The following is an 8,162-nucleotide window of genomic DNA, read 5'->3' on the forward strand; positions in this document are numbered from 1 at the left end:
TCATTTTATAATCCTCCCAGATGTTCAAGGTCCCCGATTGTAGATTGCAGGTTGTTCCAAAAACGAAGAGATCCTGGGGGATCGGTCATTTGCACATGCTGTACCTTACCTGTGGAATCAGTTGCCTCAAGCTATCCGTTACGAATGTTGACTCCTTTAAGACTCATTTATTCATAACCGTTTACGAGTAGAATTGTAAATTATGATTTTTTCCATCATCATTATTGTGTCATTCATTTTCATGTGCAAGTTTGTGTAATGATTTTGTACTTCATAACTCACTTTTTCTACTGCGCCTTGAGCACGTTAGTTATGTGGAATTGGCGCATTATAATTATCCCGCATTATTATCGTTATTATTATTAGTATTATTATTATTATCATTATATTATTATTAGTTATCATTGTTATCATCATTATCATTATTATCATTCTCCCTTGTTCACATAGGAATACAATATTCCTCATGTTGGTTTAATCCATATGTTATTACAGGTGATGTAGTTGGAAAATTGAAAATTACTGTATTGATTTGTATGCCTTTCTTCTCTCTCTCTCTCTCTCTCCCTCTCTCTCATTTTGCATACTCTGTATCATTTTGTCTTGATTTGATATTGCACTTTGAGAGAGAAAATGCAGCAATAAAACCAAATAAAACCAAAAGAACAAGTGGAAATGATTCAGCTCTGGTTAAAGTTGATTACTGGAAGAAATTGAACGTGATAAACTGTAGACCCGATTGAGTCAGAGAGCAGTTTCTTAACTTGTGTTAGGCTAACTCAAGCAATTTTGACAAAGTAATCAAAACATTTAAGGACTAGGTTCGAACATGTTGCGCATTCAAGCGTTATTAGAACAGTACTGCTGGGGAAAATACACTGAACAAGTCTACATATCTTGATTAGCGAAGGGGTGAGCTATATGCATGAATGATATTGGGCTTTGTAAAGAAAAAAAAAACTGTATTGCATGACGGCGGTTTGCGGTATAGCACATATGCAACCTCTATCACCATGTAGAAGACCAATACAAGTCACAGTAGTAAACTTTGCAGTGAATACCGTCCACTATGCGTTAGTCGATCAAAATCAGTCCATCCTCAACGGGCTAAAAAACATATCGATTTATGCAATATTCGACTTCTGCGTAAAGTCGAAGAAAAATCGTTTCTTATCATAACATACGTAGGTGGGTAGCGGCTTCCTCTAATTTAGGTCGGCATGATTACAGATTGGCCCCCCGGGAGCACTGGCAGTCCGAATACCGGTTGAAGACGCAGCTCCGTTATTATGACCTTTTCATTTCATTAGATTCCATTTTATTGATTTGCTTTACTTTGTTTAAAACTTTCAGACATTCACAGAAAAAGGTATACTGATAAAGATTTTACTCTCGTGCTACAACTGAAGCAATCTGGGGCCTTGGATGAATTGTGTTAGAGGCTATGATTTACAGCCAAATAAGTTTATGTGTGTATGCATTGTATATTCCAGTGTTATGAATAATGGCTTCCGTGTATACAACGTTTTGGTTTCGGTTACACGAGCTTCCCTATCGGCTCCGGCCATTGTATTATCGCTCACTATACAAATGAGTACATTCCCGTAGGCACGTAGGTTTTGTACATGTCATGTCATGTGGTTTATGTACCCATTGCTGCCGTGGCTTGCACATCGTCATTACAAATGTGACCGTGCATCACAAAACCAACAAAAAGTTGCATGCACTGATTTTGGGTGAGGACTGGAAATAAGGCGAAATCGGCTCAACATAGCCAGCCTTCAGTTTTTCATATTTTCTGAAAGAGCAAGTCTTCAAGTCTACATTACTTGAAGGCGTGGGATAATTATATGAACTGCAACTTGTGTTTCTTCCCGTTTTTTTTTTTCTTTGTAGAATAGTGTGGTTAGGTGTGTCTTGTAGAGTACCCTTTTCATTTTTAAAAACCCTGTATACATATTTCAACTCTAATAACTTGAGAAAGGATGATGCTTCTGCTTTCAAAATTGGCATAAATCATATGCAGAATTTGTTAATAAATCATGCTAAATGTCAGCTAAATCCAAAAATCACTTCATTGTTCGTGCTCTGTAAGTTTACATCCTGTCTTTTTTTTGTGTGTGTGTCTGTCCCATTCATCGCACAGCTGACACGGCTTGGTACAGATTAACCAAAAAGCGCTTGAATAGACCCTATACTTCAGAGTCTCTTTGTTCACACTTTCCTGGAGTGTGTGCTTTCTTTCCAATATTAGAATAGGTTAGGAGCGCCTATTTGAATTGAGTTATTGAAAGCTCAAAGTCTGCTCTTTCAGAATCTGCTTTTAGCTAAATATCCATGTCTGTCGATTGTTTTTTTTTTTTGTGTGTGTGTGTGTTGGTTTTGTGATGCAGACTCACAAATAATTCAAGATCACCGCATTGGCACACGATGCAAAGATCCAGTCATAAACTCATAAAATCAATAGTGCTAGTGGATACGTAGCTACATGCTATGAAAAATTGGACTGCACCACCTCATTACAGTACAGCTTGTGATATTAAATCTATAATTCACTGAGTATATTTATGCTCCGTGTAGACTTCAATAAAAGGAAGCATAACTATCAAATAATATTATATAATTCAATCAGTTGTGACGAGGGAATAATTAAACCTTGCGAGCGTCGCAGAAGTTGTTTTAATGCGCTTAATGATATACCGTGCCTTTTAACGGTAATGAAGTGAACTAAAATGTAAACTACGTTTCCTTTAACACGACTACCTGTGTACCCAAAGCGGCACCCACCACGTATACATATATATATATATATATATATATATATATATATATATATATATATATACATACATATATACATACATACATATATGCGTAAAAGCTGTTGCAATATAATTGTTATTGCTCTCTAAGTATCAAGACATGAGAAGGAGAGAATCGCTCGAAAATTTGTGTGCCGAAACAAACTATTGGTGAGTATAGTCTGAACTTGGTATTAGTTTTATTTTGGATCATAAATTATACAAAAACACTGGACAGCAAAATAAAGCAGGCACTTCTGTCAAAGGTCGCACACAAAAATTCATCCCCTGGAAATCAACAATTTTTGTACACAGGTGTGCTACAATGTCCCTTACTAATCACATGCACATAAGCAAGTGAATGTCTTCATATCAAAGAAGAAATGGGCATGCACAGCATCTTGGTCACTGAATCAAAAGTCCCACACAAAAGCACTTTTCACCACGCATAAATGGCCACTGAATGGACAACATTTCTAAACAACCAACATTGATCCAAGCTCTGCAGGAGGAATGGACAGAACTTCCCCAGGAGAGCTTGTCCAGAGCATGCGTCAGAGATGCCTTGAATGTGTCCAGGCACGAGGAGGGCATACACATTATTGAAAATTGATGTTTGTGACTATTTTTTTTTCCTCCTGTGATTTTTTTGTAAAACTTGTAAGGCACATTCTGTTACATTATTTTTTGTGACTTTTCATTCAGTGACCTCGATGCTGTGCATGCCATTTTTTTCCTTTGTAATAAGGATAATCACTTGCTATTGGGTATGTGATTACTAATGGATATTGCAGCATACCTGTGTACGAAATTGTTTATTTCAAGGGGATGAATTTTTGTGTGCGGCCTGCGACAGGAGTGGGTACTTTCTTTTGCTGTCCAGTGTATACAATTATATATACATATCTGCGTGTGTTTATGTGTGTGTGTGTGTGTTTGCTGAAAAAAAAAGAATGTTATTGAACCTAAACCTTGACCCGAATAGTAATTTCATGAAGTAGAAATTGAAAAACATCAAGTCACAGAAAGAGTGTTTTCTTTTTTTTATTTAATTTTCTACATCAATCTTACCTTCCCCGCATTTTTGAAGCCTTTTACTGTAGTTCTCTCTATGTATGATAATCATTTCATCATTCTTATATTCCTGCTCTTTCTCATTATGTTTTTATTTGAGTTAAGCTCATTCTCATCATTTTGTGCTTTACATATGCGTTACATTATTCTTTTTTTTTACCTCTGAAATCGTGGAATAAACAAATTTTATGAGTCTCTCTCTCCGGGTATTAAGACAGAAACAGTAATAGTATCATAGAACAGAGGGTATTCGCTGTAATAAAAAAAAAAAACAAACAAAACAAAACAATAAGAAAACTGAGACTAAGACGGAATGTTCTGCGTTTCTAAGGGAATCTGATAATTATATTCATTTGATCATGACAGGCAGGGCCTACTGAAGTGAGGTAAAACAAATGAAGGTATATATAGTAACCACGTATAAATATAGTACGTAGAATATGACGAAAACAATAGAAAAGATGGAATCAGCTGAATTGGTACTGCCGTTGTAATCATAGAGGGGTGCTGTTTGGAATTTAGGACATTCAGACTGAAAAATAAAATCGAGTTGATATACGCTTCCTAAATTAACTGACCACAATCAGTAATTAAATGGAGCTTGTGATTTGTCCAGGGTATATGAGAACAATGCACAATTAAGTATGTTACACTGGACTTGTGAAAATTACTCTTTACTTGGACCAGTCATGAAACTGCACTTAACGGAAAATAGGTCATGCAGGTCGTATTTCCCAGGAAAGTTTTTTTTTTTTGTTTTTTTTTTTGAGGATGAGACTGAACATGTTCATGGTGATCAAACCCACCAGAAGATGACTCTTCCTTTTCAGTATTGAAGGAATAACTATCCTGATGGTTGAAGGGGCGACCACACATCGCCTGTTTAGATGCCGGTTCATGGGTGTTCTCCAACCGCCGTGAACCGTGTCCTAACAATAATGGAAAGCACTTATATGCTATGTGTCTAGTACGTTACAGCAATTGGGAGTGTATACTTTCCTAGGCAAGCACAATTCAAAAGATATTGCGAAACCTATCTTTTTGTATTCCAACTTGCAAAAGGTTTAATTGTCAGGTAAAATTCTTCTGTATATTTTTCTTGGGAGAAGGGGTAGAGGGTATTATTGGTAACAACATAACCTAGTGGTAGTATATTGGTATTGTTTATTCAGAGTTATTGCACCATAGGCGATTTTTTTTTTTTAACTTGAGAAGAGGATTATTCGTTCTCCTATGTATTTTCTGATGGTCCCATTTACTCTAAGCTTTGCTTTTTACTGGGACACTCTATACAGTTCCATTCCCATCCTTATTTAATTTGTACCATTGTACCATTGATTGATAGATTGATTGATATTATTTCCGCAAAATGAAATGTACACATAACTTCCCATCGAATAATATAAAGAAATTATCACAAAGGTACATGAAACTGCGGCTTGATGGCCCTACTCGGCTTCGCCCTCATGGTGGAGCTTTTCTGCCGAGGTGTCCAAAAGAATACACACTCGGTATATCCGAAATGAACATACAAACTTGTATTAACCGTTAACAAAAACTACACTACACAAAATTAAAATAACATCCACAACTACGCTCCAGTTATATAAACAATATTACCACGATGGAAATAAGCCAAATCGATGAATTCAACAAATATATACATCTACGCTTCAAAGAAAACAAAAGAAAAAAATACATGAAAATATACAAATGCACTTAAGTTGCAAATTTGATACTATTATATGAACACGATCCTCTAAAAGACTTGCGGCAGTGTTGAGTTTGGCTTTGAGGAGAACAAGAGTACCAACAGAATGAAGATAGGGCGTATCGGAAAATCTAAACAGCTGTTTTATATAAGGTGGGGAAAAATTATTTAAGGCCTTTAATGTCATGGAGTACAAATGATTTTTGCGCCTGGATTCCAGTGTTTGGGGTTTCATGAAAGTAAGAATGTCTTGATTTGAAACATTTTTATGAGGGTAAAATCGAAGAATAATTCTCAGTGCACTATTTTGTTAATCTGTGCGTTTTGCCGTCGATGCGTCATAAATGATATCGGCATAATTAAATGATGGGAGAGTAAAAAATTGTATACATCAAATTCAAAGTTTAAGTATTAACATAATTGCAACAGCCTTCTATTCTATTTCCAGAAATAGATAATCTTAATTTAATGCATTTATTTCAATTATAACGAGAACTAAATAACACACATACTGTTTTTTCACAATTTACACTAATCTCATTTAAAAACATCCATTCATATAATATATTCTGCAGCTCAGAATTCAATTCTATTTCATTTATTCTTTTTGTTTTCCTCGAGCTATACAGCACTGTATCATCTGCATACAAATTCACTTAACATCGTTCAATAATAAACCAAATCCTTGACATAAATGATAAATCACAGGGCCATAAAATAGAGCACTGCGGCACGCCGTGATCAACTTGTTGTAATCGACCCGTGATCTCCTGAATGCAAATATGTTGTCTCTTAAAATAATTTTCAAACCATTTGAAACATTCCTTCGACACCCCTATTTTACAAAGCTTCTGAATAAGCAAATCTGTATCCACCGTGGCGAACGCTTTAAGTAGGTCAATAACGACTGCACCGACATAGCAACCGCCATCTATGGCCAAATACCAGTCACCCATGACCTTTAACAATGATGTGACCGTTGGGTGTCTTGACCTAAAACCAAACTGTTCCTGGTTCAATATGCTATTATGTTTTAAGTAGAGACAGCTGTGACTGCACGATCTTTTCCAGAACCTTTAAGAAAGGTAAAAGAATTGAAATCGGCCTATAGTCGCTAGGCAGGGATTTGTCTCCAGATTTAAAAACTGGTATCATTGCTGCACATTTCCAACGATGAGAAACGATGCCCTCTGACAGTGACCGATTAATAAGGTAAGTAAGGGAATACACTATACCAGATTCAGATAATTGTACAATTTTAACTGATAGGCCATCTAGACCATTTGACTTTTGGCTTGCAGTCCTGTGATAACTTTAATACCTCTTCCTCATTTACCACATGCAGAGTCAAAGTTGATTGTATTGGAACTTCATTTACAATGCATTGTTGTACATGAGTAATTTCTCATGCCAGTTTTGAACCAATATTTACAAAATAATCACTAAAATCATTCAATATCATTATCAACTGAATAAAGCGACTTAGGTCTGATGCCTGATGTGGATAATTCCTTCAACACATCACATGGTTGACTTGGCTTAGATTTATCTGATAGCCTCTTTTTAAAGTAATTCTTTTTAGATTTCCTAATCAGAGAAGTAACTTTGTTTCGTATCGTCTTATATCATATAATGCAAATGTATGAATACAATTATGTTGTCGTGTCTTTGTTACTCATTATCACATGTGTTTTGTTAGTTTAAGTTTTTGCAGTTATTACAGATACATTATTGTTCTTCATTGTTTTTAATTTTATCTGTATAATATTATTTAATGGATATGAATATAAATTTGAACATTTACCTTTCAACTTACTGTAAATCTGTGAACTGTGTATTAGGGATCTTGTACAGAAACAAAGAAAACTTTTTGAAAGAATATTGTCAAATCTTTATTTATTTTTCGCAGGCATCTTGATTTGTTGCCCACTCGAACCGAGATGTAATATATCGGGATACCTGCACAAGCAACAGCCGATGCTATGGCAGCGTCCATAGGTGCTTCCAAGAGGCATAGCACGGTCAGACATAAGCATGAAATACCGAAGATAATGGGAATGATGATATTAAGTTTGAAAGCTCTTTCTTGATGCGGTTTCTTAACCCTTAAATAAAGTAAACACGACACTGAAATACAATGAATGATCCAAAACACAAAGCTGAAAATGTTCAACAAACTGAATATGTCATCCACTAGGCAGTATATCGTTGTGGTCAAGGATGTAGCCATAACCGATAAAATCGGGAGCAAACTGCGGACATGAATCGTCGCCAGGAGTTGCGGAGACTGTCCAACCCTAGCGCCGGCAAAGAATAATCTGGACCTGGTAAGGAAGGCGCCATTTAAAGATCCAAGGCACGATAGCACGACAGTTACGGGTATTAGCCACGTACAATTGGCCAAGACCTGCGCACCGAAGCTGTAGGCCACTGCCTCGGATTCGAGAAGCTGGACTGTGGACAGAACGGCAAGAAATGACAGATTTACCAGGACATACACCGCGGTCACAGATATCACTGATGAGGTAATTGCAACGGGAACATTCCTTTCCGGATGTTTCAATACTTCAGTGACC

This window comes from Diadema antillarum, unplaced genomic scaffold (genome assembly GCF_040938485.1).
Source record: "Diadema antillarum isolate AM-2024a unplaced genomic scaffold, OU_Dant_1.0 scf00000006, whole genome shotgun sequence".
In the NCBI taxonomy this organism is placed as follows: Eukaryota; Metazoa; Echinodermata; class Echinoidea; order Diadematoida; family Diadematidae; genus Diadema; species Diadema antillarum.